The following is a 16097-nucleotide window of genomic DNA, read 5'->3' as shown; positions in this document are numbered from 1 at the left end:
TGCCTTTTCTGGTAAGCTTTGATTGGATGTCAGATACTGTGAATTTCATTTTGTTGGGTGCTGGATACTTTTGTATTACTATAAATGTTCTTGAGCTTTGTTTTGGAATGTAGTTAAGTTTCTTAGAAATATTTCTATCCTTTCAAGTCTTGCCCTTAGGATTTGTTAGATGGGGTCCTGACCAATGCTCAGTCTAAGATTGATTATTCTCCTGAGACAGTTATTCTGAGGCAAGACCTTCCTGAGGACTTTACCCAATGTTTGATGAATTAGGTGTTTTTCCCAGTCTGACTGGTGGGAGCAGGACCTATTCTTGTTCCTGTGTGAGTCCCAGGCACTGTTCCCTCTAATCATTTCAGATGGTTCTTTCTGTGGCCTCAGGTGTTCTTTTCACATGCATGCACTGATTAGTACTCTTCTGAATACTCAGGGGTACTCTCTCCAGTTCTCCAGGGTTCTCTGTATTAGTCAGCATTCACGCAGAGAAACAGAACCAGCAGGAATAGTCTAAAACAATAGGAAACAATCTAGAATAATGTTTGACCACACCTCTGGATACTGTAACCTACTCAAGTGGACACATAAAAAATTAACTGTAACATTCTCTGCACATTTTTTTTTCACTCTTTGGTACTTTGTTCTATCATCTCTAGTTGATTCAATCTTCCAAGAGACTCAGCTCCAAATCCTCAACTCAGGGAGTCAGTTGGGCTCTGCCTCACTTCCTCCACCCTGTGCCATGGCCTGAACACTTTTTCAAGGCAGCCTGGGGGAATCCTAAGTACTCACCTCATTTGTTTCCCACCTCTCAGTGCTTGGTTGCCTGCTGTTCAGTGCTTAAAACCTGCTGCTTCAGGAATTCTCTGGGGGCACAGTGGATAAGAATCCACCTGCCAATTCAGGGGACATGGATTCGATCCCTGGTCCAGGAAGATTCCACATGCTGTGGAGCAGCTAAGCCCATGCACCACAACTGTTGAGCCTGTGCTCTAGGACCTGAGAGCCACAACTTATGAGCCTCTGTGCCACAATTACTGAAGTCCACACACTCTAGAGCCAACTGGTCACAACTACTGACCCTGTGTGCAGCTCCTGAAGCCTGTGTGCCTAGAGCCTGTGCTCAGCAATGAAAGGAGCCACCACAGTGGAGAAGCCCACGCACCACAACTAGAGCATATCCCCCTCTCTCTGCAACTAGAGAAAACCTGCATGCAGCAATGAAGACCCAGTTCAGTTCAGTTCAGTTGCTCAGTCCTGTCTGACTTTTTGCGACCTCATGGACTGCAGCATGCCAGGCTTCCCTGTCCATCACCAACTCCCAGAGTTTGCTCAAACTCATGTCCATCGAGTTGGTGATGCCATCCAACCATCTCATCTTCTGCCATCCCCTTCCCCTCCTGCCTTCAATCTTTCCCAGCATCAGGGTCTTTTCCAATGAGTCAGTCCTTGCCATCAGGTGGCCAAAATATTGGAGTTTCAGCTTCAGCGTCAGTCCTTCCAATGAATATTCAGGACTGATTTCCTTTAGGATGGACTGATTGGATCTCCTTGCAGTCCATGGGACTCTCAAGAGTCTTCTCCAACACCACAGTTCAAAAGCATCAATTCTTCGGTCCTCAGCTTTCTTCATAGCCCAACTCTCACATCCATACATGACTACTGGAAAAACAATATCTTTGACTAGATGGACCTTTGTCAGCAAACTAATGTCTCTGCTTTTTAATATGCTGTCTAGGTTGGTCATAGCTTTTCTTCCAAGGTGTAAATGTCTTTTAATTTCATGGCTGCAGTCACTATCTGCAGTGATTTTGGAGCCCCCCAAATAAAGTCTCTGTTTCCATTGTTTCCCCATCTATTTGCATGAAGTGATGGGACCGGATGCCATGATCTTAGTTTTTTGACTGTTGAATTTTAAGCCAACTTTTTCACTCTCCTCTTTCACTTTCATCAAGAGGCTTTTTAGTTCTTGTTCACTTTCTGTCATAAGGGTGGTGTCATCTGCATATCTGAGGTTATTGATATTTCTCCTGGCAATCTTGATTCCGGCTTGTGCTTCATCCACCCTGGCATTTCGCATGATGTACCCTGCATATAAGTTAAATAAGCAGAGTGACAACATACACGCTTGACATACTCCCTTCCCAATTTGGAACCAGTCCATTTTCCCCAGTCTTTTTCTTATTTTTAAGTTTATTTATTTTTTTTTTTACTTTACAATATTGTATTGGTTTTGCCATACATCAACATGCATCTGCCACGGGTGTACACCCTAGTCTTTTTCTAACTGTTGCTTTTTGACCTGCATATAGATTTCTCAGGAGGCAGGTAAGGTGGTCTGGTATTCCCACCTCTTGAAGAATTTTCCACAGTTTGTCATGATGCGCACAGTCAAAGGCTTTGGCGTAGTCAATAAAACAGAAGTAAATGTTTTTTGGGAACTCTCTTGCTTTTTCTATGAGCCAACAGATGTGGCAATTTGATCTCTGGTTCCTCTGCCTTTTCTAAATCCAGCTTGAACATCTGGAAGTCTATGTTTCACATACTGTTGAAGCCTGGCCTGGAGAATTTTGAGCATTACTTGGCTAGTGTGTGAGATGAGTGAAATTGTGCAGTAGTGTGAACATTCTTTGGCATTGCCCTTTTTTGGGATTGGAATGAAAACTGACCTTTTCCAGTCCTATGGCCCAGCATAGCCAAAAATAAATAAATAAATAAGCAATGAATATAGCAGTGTGTACATGATAAAGAAGCCCCCTATTGTTTCATTCATTCTGTCAGGTTCCTTTGATTGTTTCTTGTGGGAGTACAAATCTGGTCCCTGTCTATATTTGATGGAAGCAGAACCAGAATCATACATTCTTCTCCAATATAACTGCTCAATATGACTTAGAAGAAATCTAGACAAAACCAAATAATTTACTTTCAAATAACTTGGGCCCTTCAAAAAGGTCTTAATTGGGTTTCAATAAATCTAAATGAAAGTAAGTACTTACATGAAAACAAGCTCAGGGACTTCCCTGGTGGTCCAGTGGTTAAGAATCCACCCTCTAATGCAGGGGACTCGAGTTCAGTCCCTGGTTAGAGATCTAAGATCCCACATGCTGTGGGGCAACTAAGCCCTTGTGCCACAGCCACTAAGGCTGCACTCTAGAGCCCACTTGTCACAACTAGAGAGAAGCCCGGGCGCTGCAACCAAGAGCCCCCAGCAAAGACCCTACGTGCCCCGACCAAGACCCAGCGCAGCCAAACGAATAAATAAATAAATATTTTTTAAGAAGATCAGCCTCTAAAAAAAAGAAAAGAAAAGAAAGAAAGCAAGCTCAGAATCTGCATTCTTCTTCAAAGTAATTTCTCAATACCAGTTAGAATAAAATCTAATGAAACTAGCAGTTTCTATGTAAATAGTTTAGAATCACATATTTCCTGTAAATAAACTCTTTACAGTGAGTTAAAGTAAATCTAAGTGAAACTAAGAGCTTTATTTTATTATTTACTTATGGCCATGCCACCTGGCTTGTCAGATCTAGTTCCCTGACCAGGGATTGAACCTGGGCCCTCGGTAGTGAAAGTGCAGAGTCCTAACCATTGGACCTCCAGGGAACTCCCAAGAGCTTTATTTTAAAACACATTCAGAATCAGAAATTTTTCTTAAAAGCACTACTTTTATGGATAGAGTAAATGAAAATGAAACTAAGCTGTATATGTTTGAATAAGCACAGAATCACACATAATTCTAAAAAATTATGCATGTGGTGATTTAGTGCAACTTAAATGGAATTAAGCAATATAAATGAAAACAAGCTTAGAATCACACATTCTTCTTAGGAGTAAATCCCCAGTGTAAATTAGGGCAAACTTAGATGAAAAGAAGCAGTATGTTTTAAAACAAGCTCAGAATCTCAGTTTCTTTGCCAAGGAAACAAATTCTTGAAAGTTAGAGCAAATTTAGATTAATCTAAGTAGTATAAGTAAAAATGTGCCCACAATCACACATTCTTCTCCAAAGTAGCTACTTACTGTGATTTAGAGTAAACTTTGATGAAACTTAGCAATATTTGTGAGGACAAGGTCAGTGAAAACATTAAAATAACACATTTTTCTTAAAAGTAACTTCTTATGACTAATTAGAGAAAATCTTTTTATTATTAACAGTATATGTAAAAACAAGATCAGAATAACACATTTTCTTACAAAATAAGCATAGGATCAGGTTTAGAGATAATGTTAGTATCAACGTTATGGCCAGATTTAGGATCAGGGTAAGGTACAGGATCAGGGAAACAGTTAATTTCATGATTAGCGTCAGGTTCATGGTCAGAATTAGAGTGAGTGTCAGTTTCAGAATCACTATCAGGATGAATCAAGCTCATTGTCAGGGTCAGAATTAGGGTTTAGTATTAACTTCAGGGTCAAGATTAGAGTTAGATGTAAAGTTACGTCAGGTTCTCAGTAAGGGTTAGTGTTCTGGTTAGGTTTCAGTCAGGGTCAGGTTCATGATTAGGGATAGGTTTAGGGTAAAAATCAAGTTTAGGATTAGGCTAAGGGTTAGAGTCAGGGTCATGATCAGGTAATGTTTAGGCTCTAGTTTATGGTTAGTTTTAGGGTTAGGGTTTATAGTCAAGTTTAAAACTAGGTTTTGTTGTTGTTCAGTTGCTCAATTGTGTCTGACTCTTTGAGATCCCATGGACTGTAGTCCACCAGGCCTCCCTGTCCTTCACCATCTCCTGAAGCTTGCTCAAACCCATGTCCATTGAGACAGTGATGCCATCCAACCATCTCATCCTCTGTCATCCTCTTCTCCTCCCACCCTCAATCTTTCCCAGCATCAGGGCCTTTTCAAACGAGTCAGCTCTTCCCATCAGGTAACCAAAGCACTGGAGCATCAGCTTTGGCATCAGTCCTTCCAATGACAAGTTAGGATTGATTTCTTTAGGATTGACTGGTTTGATCTCCTTGCAGTCCAATGGCTGCTCAAGAGTCTTCTCCAACACCACAGTTCAAAAGCATCAATTCTTTGGCACTTAACCTTCTTAAGTTGGTGATGGACAGGGAGGCCTGGCGTGCTGCGATTCATGGGGTCACAAAGAGTCAGACACGACTGAGCGACTGATCTGATCTGATAACCTTCTTTATGGTCCAAATCTCACATCCATACATGACCACTGGAAAAACGATAGCTTTGACTTTAGGGTTATGATTAATGTGAAGGTTGAGTTCATGGTCTGAATCAGTGTTTGGGATTAAGTTTAGGATGAGGTCCATATTTAATTGTTCGATTTTGGGGTTAGGGTTAGGTATGGCTGAGAAAGAGGGCCAAGAAGCTCCTTACTTGAGGTTGGTTAGATAGCTGGCTACAACTGGGATTGGGGGAGCACGTCTTGGGGATTAAGATCACCCCAGTTCCACAGTAGGCATTTTCTAAAAGGTCTCTGAGTCCTCTGTGTTGAATTCCATGGACTTCCCACAGATATCCCCCAAAGTCTCTGGACCCCTTGCACAGGCTCTTGAGGCCTCTTGGTACTAGTCTGGCCCCTCTTAGACCTCCTCAGGTTGGGATTGGAGGTCAGAGGACAATCAGAACTATGCTAGGCAGCTAACTATGTACAGGTCAGGGAGCATAGTGTTGGGCTTCAGATGGCCCTGTGGTCTGCTGAAATTCTACCTGATATGCTTCTTCCTGTACAAAAAAGATCTTCACGACCCAGATAATCACAATGGTGTGATCACTGACCTAGAGCCAGACATCCTGAAATGTGAAGTCAAGTGGGCCTTAGAAAGCATCACTATGAACAAAGCTGGTGGAGGTGATGGAATTCCAGTGGAGCTCTTTCAAATCCTGAAAGATGATGCTGTGAAAGTGCTGAACTCAATATGCCAGCAAATTTGGAAAACTCAGCAGTGGCCACAGGACTGGAAAAGGTAAGTTTTCATTCCAATCCCAAAGAAAGGCAATGCCAAAGAATGCTCAAACTACCACACAATTGCACTCATCTCACATGCTAGTAAAGTAATGCTCAAAATTCTCCAAGCCAGGCTTCAGCAATACGTGAACCATGAACTTCCAGCTGTTCAAGCTGGTTTTAGCAAAGGCAGAGGAACCAGAGATCAAATTGCCAACATCCACTGGATCATCAAAAAAGCAAGAGAGTTCCAGAAAAACATCTATTTCTGCTTTATTGACTATGCCAAAGCCTTTGACTGTGTGGATCACAATAAACTGTGGAAAATTCTGAAAGAGATGGGAATACCAGACCACCTGACCTGCCTCTTGAGAAATCTGTATGCAGGTCAGGAAGCAACAGTTAGAACTGGACATGGAACAACAGACTGGTTCCAAATAGGAAAAGGAGTACGTCAAGGCTGTATATTGTCACCCTGCTTATTTAACTTATATGCAGAGTACATCATGAGAAATGCTGGGCTGGAAGAAGCACAAGCTGGAATCAAGATTGCTGGGAGAAATATCAACAACCTCAGATATGCAGATGACACCACCCTTATGGCAGAAAGTGAAAAGGAACTAAAAAGCCTCTTGATGAAAGTGAAAGTGGAGAGTGAAAAAGTTGGCCTGAAGCTCAACATTCAGAAAACGAAGATCATGGCATCTGGTCCCACCACTTCATGGGAAATAGATGGGGAAACAGGGGGAAAAGTGTCAGACTTTATTTTTCTGGGCTCCATAATCACTGCGGATGGTGACTGCAGCCATGAAATTAAAAGACGCTTACTCCTTGGAAGGAAAGTTATGACCAACCTAGATAGCATATTCAAAAGCAGAGACATTACTTTGCCAACAAAGTTCATCTAGTCAAGGCTATGGTTTTTCCAGTGGTCATGTATGGATGTGAGAGTTGGACTGTGAAGAAGGCTGAGCGCCAAAGAACTGATGTTTTTGAACTGTGGTGTTGGAGAAGACTCTTGAGAGTCCCTTGGACTGCAAGGAGATCCAACCAGTCCATTCTGAAGGAGATCAGTCCTGGGTGTTCTTTGGAAGGACTGATGCTGAAGCTGAAACTCCAGTACTTTGGCCACCTCATGCAAAGAGTTGACTCATTGGAAAAGACTCTGATGCTGGGAGGGATTGGGGGCAGGAGGAGAAGGGGACGACAGAGGATGAGATGGCTGGATGGCATCACTGACTCGATGGACGTGAGTCTGAGTGAACTCTGGGAGTTGGTGATGGATAGGGAGGCCTGGCGAGCTGCAGTTCATGGGGTCGCAAAGATTCGGACAGGACTGAGCGACTGAACTGAACTGAACTGACTGATGCTTCTTCCTTCACTGCAGGGATTCTCAAGGACTCAAGTCTTTTCAAATGCAAATGACTTCTCCTAGATAATAACCAAAACCAAGATGTCACTGGGTTGCGGTAACCTCGTTAACTTGCTGCAGTTTGAGGATGAGTTTCATCTGGAGGTAGGGACCAGCCTTGAATGTCAGAGCTTTCTACAAAAAGGCCTCTTCTTCTCCTGAAGAGGCCCCCAGGGCTCCTGGCACTGGTCCTACTGATTGCAAAGGTAGGAACCCAGGGCCCCACAAGCTTATCCTGTTTGGAAGCCATCAAAGGGCCAGGAAGCCTGTCCTACTACTCTCTGACCTCACCTCTGAGAACTGGGGCTGGGAAGCAACAGGGTTGATGTGAAAGAGTTAGCCTCCTGAGGTGTGAGGAGCTTGATCTGAGGCTTTTCCTAGAGCTAGATGTCTGGAGGGGACCTCCTAAAAGGCCTCTGCACCCTGTGTGGAGGTCCAGGGGAGCTGAGAAAGTCAGTCAACTTTCCAGACTACAGCATGAGAGAGTGACAGTGTTAGGCTGGAGAGGATGGAGCTTAGATGAGGTTTCAAATGGTCCCTGTTCCATAGGAGGTTCCCCTGAAAGATTTCTTTATACTTCACATTGGCTCATGGGATCATTGCATGAGATTCCTTTGCTCCTTCACATGATAAACTGGAGCACAGATCACTGGTAGTTATTGGAAGACTAGCTGGATACAGAGAGGGGGGTTTCTTGGGGCCCCAGATCCATCCAGTTCCTACATTGCCCCTCCTGAAAGGCCACTCACTGCACCCACCAGGGAGAACCCCAGACTTGACTTGTGCTATTTTCATGAATTCTTTTCTCCCCTACATAAGAAATGAGGCCACAAAGTGTCCAGGTGCAGGTTGTGTGTCTAGCCAACTCTGTCGGGAGAACGTGTGCTTATATTTGGGTTTACCCCTTTTTCCCAGTGGGTCCATCCTAAAAGGCCTCTGTACCCTTGATGTTGGCCCCAGATGTTGTGCCACTGCTCCCCAACTTCCTCTGCCCAAGAAAGGGGGCTTCTAGGTGCCTGGGTCATTATCAACAGACCAACCAGCCACAGAAGGTAGGAGGGGCCTGCTCAGAGTCTCTAATTGTTCCTGGTTTTTCTAGGATCAGTCCTGAAGGGACTCTGTATCTTCTCTGGCAGACTCCAGGGTCTACCTTTGCTAGTCTCTCCCTGTTCCTTTCTCCTCTGCCTGAGAAATGGTACCATGAAATGTTTGGTTAAGATCAGGTGGTTAAACCCGCTTTGGTGATCACTTGTGGAAGTTGGGACTTAGCCTCTTCACTGAAAATTGGAGCCTTCATCTCATGACTAAGAACAAGGACTTAGATCCTGGAGCTGAAATTGGGACTTAGCACTTGGATGGGGAGTGGAGGTTTGGCCTCTGGTGGAGAAATTGGGGAACTTATTGATCATGGCACAGGATGGGAGGCAGAGTGCCTGACTTGATTTTTGGCAGGAGAGGTCAGAACTTGGTCTCTGTAGGGAGAGACTGGAATCTAGTCTCTGAAGCATAAAGTAGGAGATAGATTCTGGAGCTATATGTGTGGAATTAGCTTCTGGAGGTGGAATTGGGGCAGTAGTAGTTGGCAGCAGAGGTTGGGAGTTGGTATCTGGCAGGAGGGAGACAGGATCTAGTGCCTGGTATGAGGAGCTGGTGTTACTGCCTGGCCTGAGGACCCTGGACTCAGTGTCTGATGGGTGCAGGTCAATGTCCAGAACTGTAAAAGGTGGCTCAGATGGTAAAGAATCTGCCTCCAATGCGGGAGATCCAGGTTCTATCCCTGGGTCGGGAAGATCCCCTGGAGAAGGGACTGGCAACCCACTCCAGTATTCTTGCCTGGAGAACTCCATGGACAGAGGAGCCTGGCAGGCTACAGTCCATGGGGTCACAAAAGAGTTGAACATGACTGAGAGCGACTAACAGTTTCACACTGAGATTTTACCCTACTTGCAAGCTAACATGCTATCCTGTTTCAAGCAGAAGACATGAGACTCCTGGGTCAGAGATAAAGGACTTTACTATTCACAGCAAAAGCAGTAGCCAAAGAGCTAGCATAGTGTTTGAACTGGTTCTCCAAGCAGGTAACACAGGTGAGCCTAGATACATGCCTGTGCACATAGTGGAAAGGAACACTAAATGTTGGGTATTAATTGCTCATTGGAAAAGACTCTGATGCTGGGAGGGATTGGGGGCAGGAGGAGAAGGGAACGACAGAGGATGAGATGGCTGGATGGCATCACTGACTCGATGGAGGTAAGTCTGAGTGAACTCCGGGAGTTGGTGATGGACAGGGAGGCCTGGCGTGCTGCGATTCATGGGGTCGCAAAGAGTTGGATATGACTGAGTGACTGAACTGAACTGAATTGCTCCAAAAAGCAGCAACAAGCCTGCTTTTTGTCTGGAAGGAAATATTACCTCATTTCTCAAGGGAGCTTGCTGCAAACACAACTCTGAAAAATAAACTGAGTTAAGAGTAACTAGGGCCTTGCATTCTTGGCATGTCCAGCAAGAAATGTACAGGTACCCTCAGGGATAATAAAAGATTTCCCTTTGATAAGTCAAAGTGACCAGATGATCTGCTTTGGGGTTTGACAAGATGTTTTGATTCAGGGGTTGATCTGAACTGTGCATTTGTGGGTTAAACAGATGTCTTGATTCACTGCCAAGTAGATGTTATTTTAGAAGTTTTGTTGACTAGATGGCCATCTGGGCAGCTAGCCAGAAAAGACTCAAGATAGTGCAAGGGGGTTGTTTGTCATGGGAAAGACTTCCACTGCCAGGGGAGGGGGCTAGAGCCTGGGTCCCACTAGGTTGAGTTTCTGGGTCTAGGGGTCTTGGAGAGAGGAGAGTCACTCTGGAAACTTGGGATCACCTGAAATTCTAGATTTGCTCCTCAAAGTCCTTAGACAAGCCACCTTAGTCCCTGGAGCTCCTCTGATATTTCACCACTCTCTGATCTACCTTGAATGACGTGCCTCCTCAGCCATTCCACTGCTGTCACTATTTGGAAGTGAATGGGTTAAGAGCTGAGCCAGCTGAATTGGGGGAAGGAAAAGGTGTCCTATTTTGTGCTTCAGATCATCCCTGGTCCTGATGGTCTACAATAAAGCTTTCCATACCCTTCATGGAGTGCTGGGAGTCTCCTCACCCCAGCCTGGTTGCTCTCTGAACTCCCTTGAGAAATGAAAGTAGGACAGGACCAAGCAGAGATCAGACAACTAGAGGACTGCAGTGAAGACTGGGGCAGAAGGCTGGGTGAGGCTTCAGATCCACCATGCTTGCGTGAGATCTCCAACGAAAAGGTCTTTGCAGATTGAGCTTGAGCCCAGGTGTTCATAAACAACTTTATGGAGTTGCTTTCCCCAGCAACTGATCTGCATGTGCATGGATTGGATCTTGATTAAAGATCCAAAGATTTTGAGAACTGAGCTAATGCTGTACCTCTCCCCTGGTTCCAGACTCACCACTGGGGAATACACACATGAGACAGATCTGAATAGCACTGAAAAGCTTGTGAAAACTGAACTGACACTGGAACCACACTCGCAGAAGATAGGATGGAACCTGTGGACTGAGCTTAACCATGAAGATTGTCTGTTAAACAAATGTATCAACATTCTTCTGGCTTCCCTGCTGGCTCAATGGTAAAAAATCTGCCCAATGCAGGAGATGTGGGTTTGATTCCTGGGTTGGGAAGATATTCTGGAGAAGGAAATGGCAACCCACTCCAGTCTTCTTGCCTGGGAAATCCTATGATAGAGGAGCCTGGTGGGCTACAGTCCATGGTGTCACAAAGAGTTGGACACAACTTAGTGACTAAAACAAAAAAAGCAATCAGCAGTCTTTATAGGATTTAAACAAGACCTAGAGTCTCATAATGTAATATTCAAAATGTCCAGGATACAATCCAAAATTACTCAGTGTATAAAGAACAATGAAATATTTGATTCAAGTGGGGAATGACAATCAACAGGTGCCAAGAATGAGATAATTCAGATGTTGGAATTATCTGCTAAGCACTTTATAAAAATGATTGAATGAGCAATCATGAAAATTCTCAAAACAAATATGAAAATGGAAAGCATTGGAATATAAAAAAGACATAAAAATTAACCATTTTCATTTGTTTCTATGCATTTTTAAATTTCTTCTGTTATTTATTGTTTATTCAGAAGCATGTTGTTTAGCCTCCATATGTTTGTACCTATGGGATTCAGTAAAAGCAGTGCTAAGGGGAAGGTTCACAGCAATACAAGCTTACCTCAAGAAACAAGAGAAAAATCAAATAAATAATCTAACTTTACACCTAAAGCAACTAGAAAAAGAAGAAATGAAGAACCTCAGGGTTAATAGAAGGAAAGAAATCACAAAAATTAGGGCAGAAATAAATGAAAAAGAAACAAAGAAAACTATAGCAAAAATCAACAAAACTAAAAGCTGGTTCTCTGAGAAGATAAATAAAATAGACAAACCATTAGCCAGACTCATCAAGAAAAAAGGGAGAAGAGTCAAATCAACAAAATTAGAAATTAAAATGGAGAAATCACAACAGACAACACAAAAATACAAAGGATCATAAGAGACTACTATCAGCAACTATATGCCAATAAAACGGAAAACTTGGAAGAAATGGACAAATTCTTAGAAAAGTATAACTTTCCAAAACTGAACCAGGAAGAAATAGAAAATCTTAACAGACCCATCACAAGCATGGAAATCAAAACTGTAATCAGAAATCTTCCAACAAACAAAAGCCCAGGACCAGGCAGTTTCACAGCTGAATTCTACCAAAAATTTAGAGAGGAGCTAACACCTATCCCACTCAAACCCTTCCAAAAAATTGCAGAGGAAGGTAAACTTCCAAACTCATTCTATGAGGCCACCATCACCCTAATACCAAAACCAGACAAAGATGCCACACAAAAAAAGAAAACTACAGGCCAATATCACTGATGAACATAGATGCAAAAATCTTCAACAAAATTCTAGCAAACAGAATCCAACAACATAATAAAAAGATCATATATCATGACCAAGTGTGCTTTATCCCAGGGATGCAAAGATTCTTCAATATTTGCAAATCAATCAATGTGATACACCACATTAACAAATTGAAAGATAAAAATCATATGATTCTCTGAATAGATGCAGAGAAAGCCTTTAACAAAATTCAACATCCATTTATGATATAAAAAAAAAACCTCCAGAAAGCAGGCATAGAAGGAACCTTCAATATAATAAAAGCCATATATGATAAACCCACAATAAACATTATATTCAATGGTGAAAAATTGAAAGCATTTCCCCTAAAGGCAGGAATAAGACAAGGGTGCCCACTCTCACCACTACTTTTCAACATAGTTTTGGAAGTTTTAGCCACAGCAATCAGAAGAAAAAGAAATAAAAGGAATCCATATTGGAAAAGAAGTAAAACTCTCACTGTTTGCAGATGACATGATCCTCTGCATGGAAAACCCTAAAGACACCATCAGAAAATTGCTAGAGCTAATCAACGACTATAGTAAAGTTGCAGGATATAAAATTAATACACAGAAATCCCTTGCATTCTTATACACTAACAATGAGAAAACAGAAAGAGAAATCAAGGAAACAAGTCCTTTCACCATTGTGATGAAAAGAATAAAATACTTAGGAATAAATCTACCTAAAGAAACAAAAAAACTATATATAGAAAACTATAAAACACTGATGAGAGAAATCAAATGACACAAATAGATGGAGAAATAGACCATATTCATGATTCAGAAGAATCAATGTAGTGAAAATGAGTATACTACCCAAAGCAAACTATAGATTCAATGCAATCCCTATCAAGCTACCAATGGTATTTTTCAGAGAACTAGAACAAATAATTTCACAATTTGTATGGAAAAAGAACAAACCTCAAATAGCCAAAGCAATCTTGAGAAAGAAAACTGGAACTGGAGAAATCAACCTGCCTGACTTCAGACTATACTACAAAGCTACAGTCATCAAGACAGTATGGTACAGGCACAAAAACAGACATATACACCACTGGAACAAGATAGAAAACCCAGAGATAAATCCATACATCTGTGGACACCTTATATTTGACAAAGGAGGCAAGAATATACAATGGAGAAAAGACAATCTCTTTAACAAGTGGTGCTGGGAAAACTGGTCAACCACTTGTAAAAGAATGAAACTAGAACACTTTCTAACACCATACACAAAAATAAACTAAAAGTGGATTAAAGATCTAAATGTAAGACCAGAAACTATAAAACTCCTAGAGGAAAACATAGGCAAAACACTCTCTAACATAAATCACAGCAGGATCCTCTATGACCCACCTCCCAGAGTAATGGAAATAAAAACAAAAATAAACAAATGGGACCTAATTAAACTTAAAAGCTTTTTCACAACGAAGGAAACTATAAGCAAGGTGAAAAGACACCTTCAGAATGGGAGAAAATAATAGCAAACAAAGCAACTGACAAAGAATTAATCTCAAAAATATACAAGCAGCTCCTGCAGCTCAATTCCAGAAAAATAAACGACCCAATAAAAAAATGGGCCAAAGAACTAAACAGAAATTTCTCCAAAGAAGACATACAGATGGCTAACAAACACATGAAAAGATGCTCAACATCATTCATTATCAGAGAAATGCAAATTGAAACCAGAATGAGGTACCATCTCATACCTGTCAGAATCACTATCAAAAAGTCAACAAACAATAAATGCCGGAGAGGGTGTGGGGAAAAGGGAACCCTCTTACAGTGTTGGTGGGAATGCAAACTAGTACAGTCACTATAGGGAACAGTGTGGAGATTCCTTTAAGAACTGGAAATAGAACTGCCATACGACCCAGCAATCCCACTGCTTGGCATGTACTCAGAGGAAACCAGAATTGAAAGAGACACGTGTACCCCAGTGTTCGTTGCAGCACTGTTTACAATAGCTAGGACATGGAAGCAACCTAGATGTCCATCAGCCGATGAATGGATAAGAAAGCTGTGGTACATATACCCAATGGAATATTACTCAACTATTAGGACACATTTGAATCAGTTCTAATGAGGTGGATGAAACTGGAGCCTATTATACAGAGTGAAGTAAGTCAGAAAGAAAAACACCAATACAGTATATTAACACATATATATGGAATTTAGAAAGATGGTTACAATGACCCTATCTGTAAGACAGCAAAAGAGACACAGATGTATAGAACAGTCTTTTGGACTCTGTGGGAGAAGGCGAGGGTGGGATGATTTGAGAGAATAGCATTGAAACATGTATATTACCATATGTGAAACAGATGACCAGTCCAAGTTTGATGCATGAAACAGGGCACTCAAAATCCAGTGGGACAACCCTGAGGGATGGGATGGGGAGGGAGGTGGGAGTGGGGTTCAGGATGGGGGACACATGTACACCCATGGCTGATTCATGTCAATGTATGGCAAAAACCAGCACAATATTGTAAAGTAATTAGCATCCAATTAAAATAAATAAGTTAACTTTTAAAATTAACCAAATGGATATTTTAGAACTGAAAAATAAAACAGCAGCAAGAACAAAAAAAATCACTGGATGGACTCAACAGCAGAATAGAGATAACAGAGAAATAAAAAGCTAGTGAATCTGAAGCTAGATCAGTAAAAATTATCCAACCTGAACAAGAAAGAAAGAATTTTGAAAAAAATTAACTGAACTTCAGGAACTTGTGGTAAAACAATAAAAAGTCTAATATTCAGGTAATTGAAAGCCCAGAAAGAGGAATATGAGGCAGAAAAATATATTTTAAGAAACAATGGATCCCCCGAACTTCTCAAGTTAGGTAAAACACATAAACCTATAGATTTAAGATGCTGAGCAAACCATAAACAAGATCAACCCAAATAATTCATCTTCAGACACATTATAATCAAAATGCTCAAAACTAAAGACAGATTGAATAATCTTGAAATCAGTGAGAGAAAAATGACTCTTTGCCTGTAGTGGAACAATGATTTCAACAATTGAAGATTTCTCATCAGAAACCATGAAAACCAGAAGGAGATGGCACATTTTTAAACTGCTAGAAGGCTGAAAGAAAAGAACTATCAACCATGAAGTCCATATCCAGTGCAAATAGCCTTCAGGAGTGAGGGTGAAATAAAGACATTCTCCTACAAAGAAAAATTAAGAGAAATCATAGCCAGCATATCTACTCTAAAAGAATTGCTAAAGGAAGTTCTTCAGACAATAAAAATAATATAGGAAGGAAACTTGGAATATCAGAAATGAAGAACAACAAAAAATGGTAAGTATCTTGGTAAATATAGCATTCTTCTCTTGAGGTCTTTCAAACATGCTTGAGAGTTCCCTGGTAGCCCAGTGGTTAGGATTCTGGGCTTTCATCACCGTGGCCTGAGTTCAGTTCTTGATTGGGGAACTGTGATCTCACAAGCCACATGGCATGGCCAAAAAAAAAAAAAAAAAAGAAGAAGAAGAAGAAGAATAGAATATGCTTGATAGTTGAAAGCAAAAAATTTAACACTGATGATATAAATATGGTATGTAGATATAGTATGTATACAGATAGAGTATACAATACACTTATAACATGAAGGAAGAAGGGTAAAGGGACGTCTATGGTGGTGAAATTTATACATTCCAATTAAGTGACAAAACATTGATTCTAAATACACTATGAAGAATTAACTATGTATTTTATAATCCCCAAAGTAGTCATAAAATTAATGTAAACAGATATAGTCAAAATCATGATAGACACAAGAATAAGTTCAAATAACCCAAAA

General features: G+C 41.3%; 1 non-coding gene across 1 annotated transcript; it reads right to left on the bottom strand.

Moving 5' to 3' along the window:
• Positions 1-3527: 3527 nt before the first annotated feature.
• TRNAE-UUC (transfer RNA glutamic acid (anticodon UUC)) lies at positions 3528-3600 on the bottom strand. The gene has a single exon. It is a non-coding gene; the product is annotated as a tRNA-Glu (tRNA).
• Between the last annotated feature and the right edge of the window lie 12497 nt (positions 3601-16097).

The sequence above is a fragment of the Bos taurus genome, chromosome X (assembly GCF_002263795.3).
Source record: "Bos taurus isolate L1 Dominette 01449 registration number 42190680 breed Hereford chromosome X, ARS-UCD2.0, whole genome shotgun sequence".
Taxonomy (NCBI): Eukaryota; Metazoa; Chordata; class Mammalia; order Artiodactyla; family Bovidae; genus Bos; species Bos taurus.
This window is presented reverse-complemented; position numbering and strand designations above follow the sequence as displayed.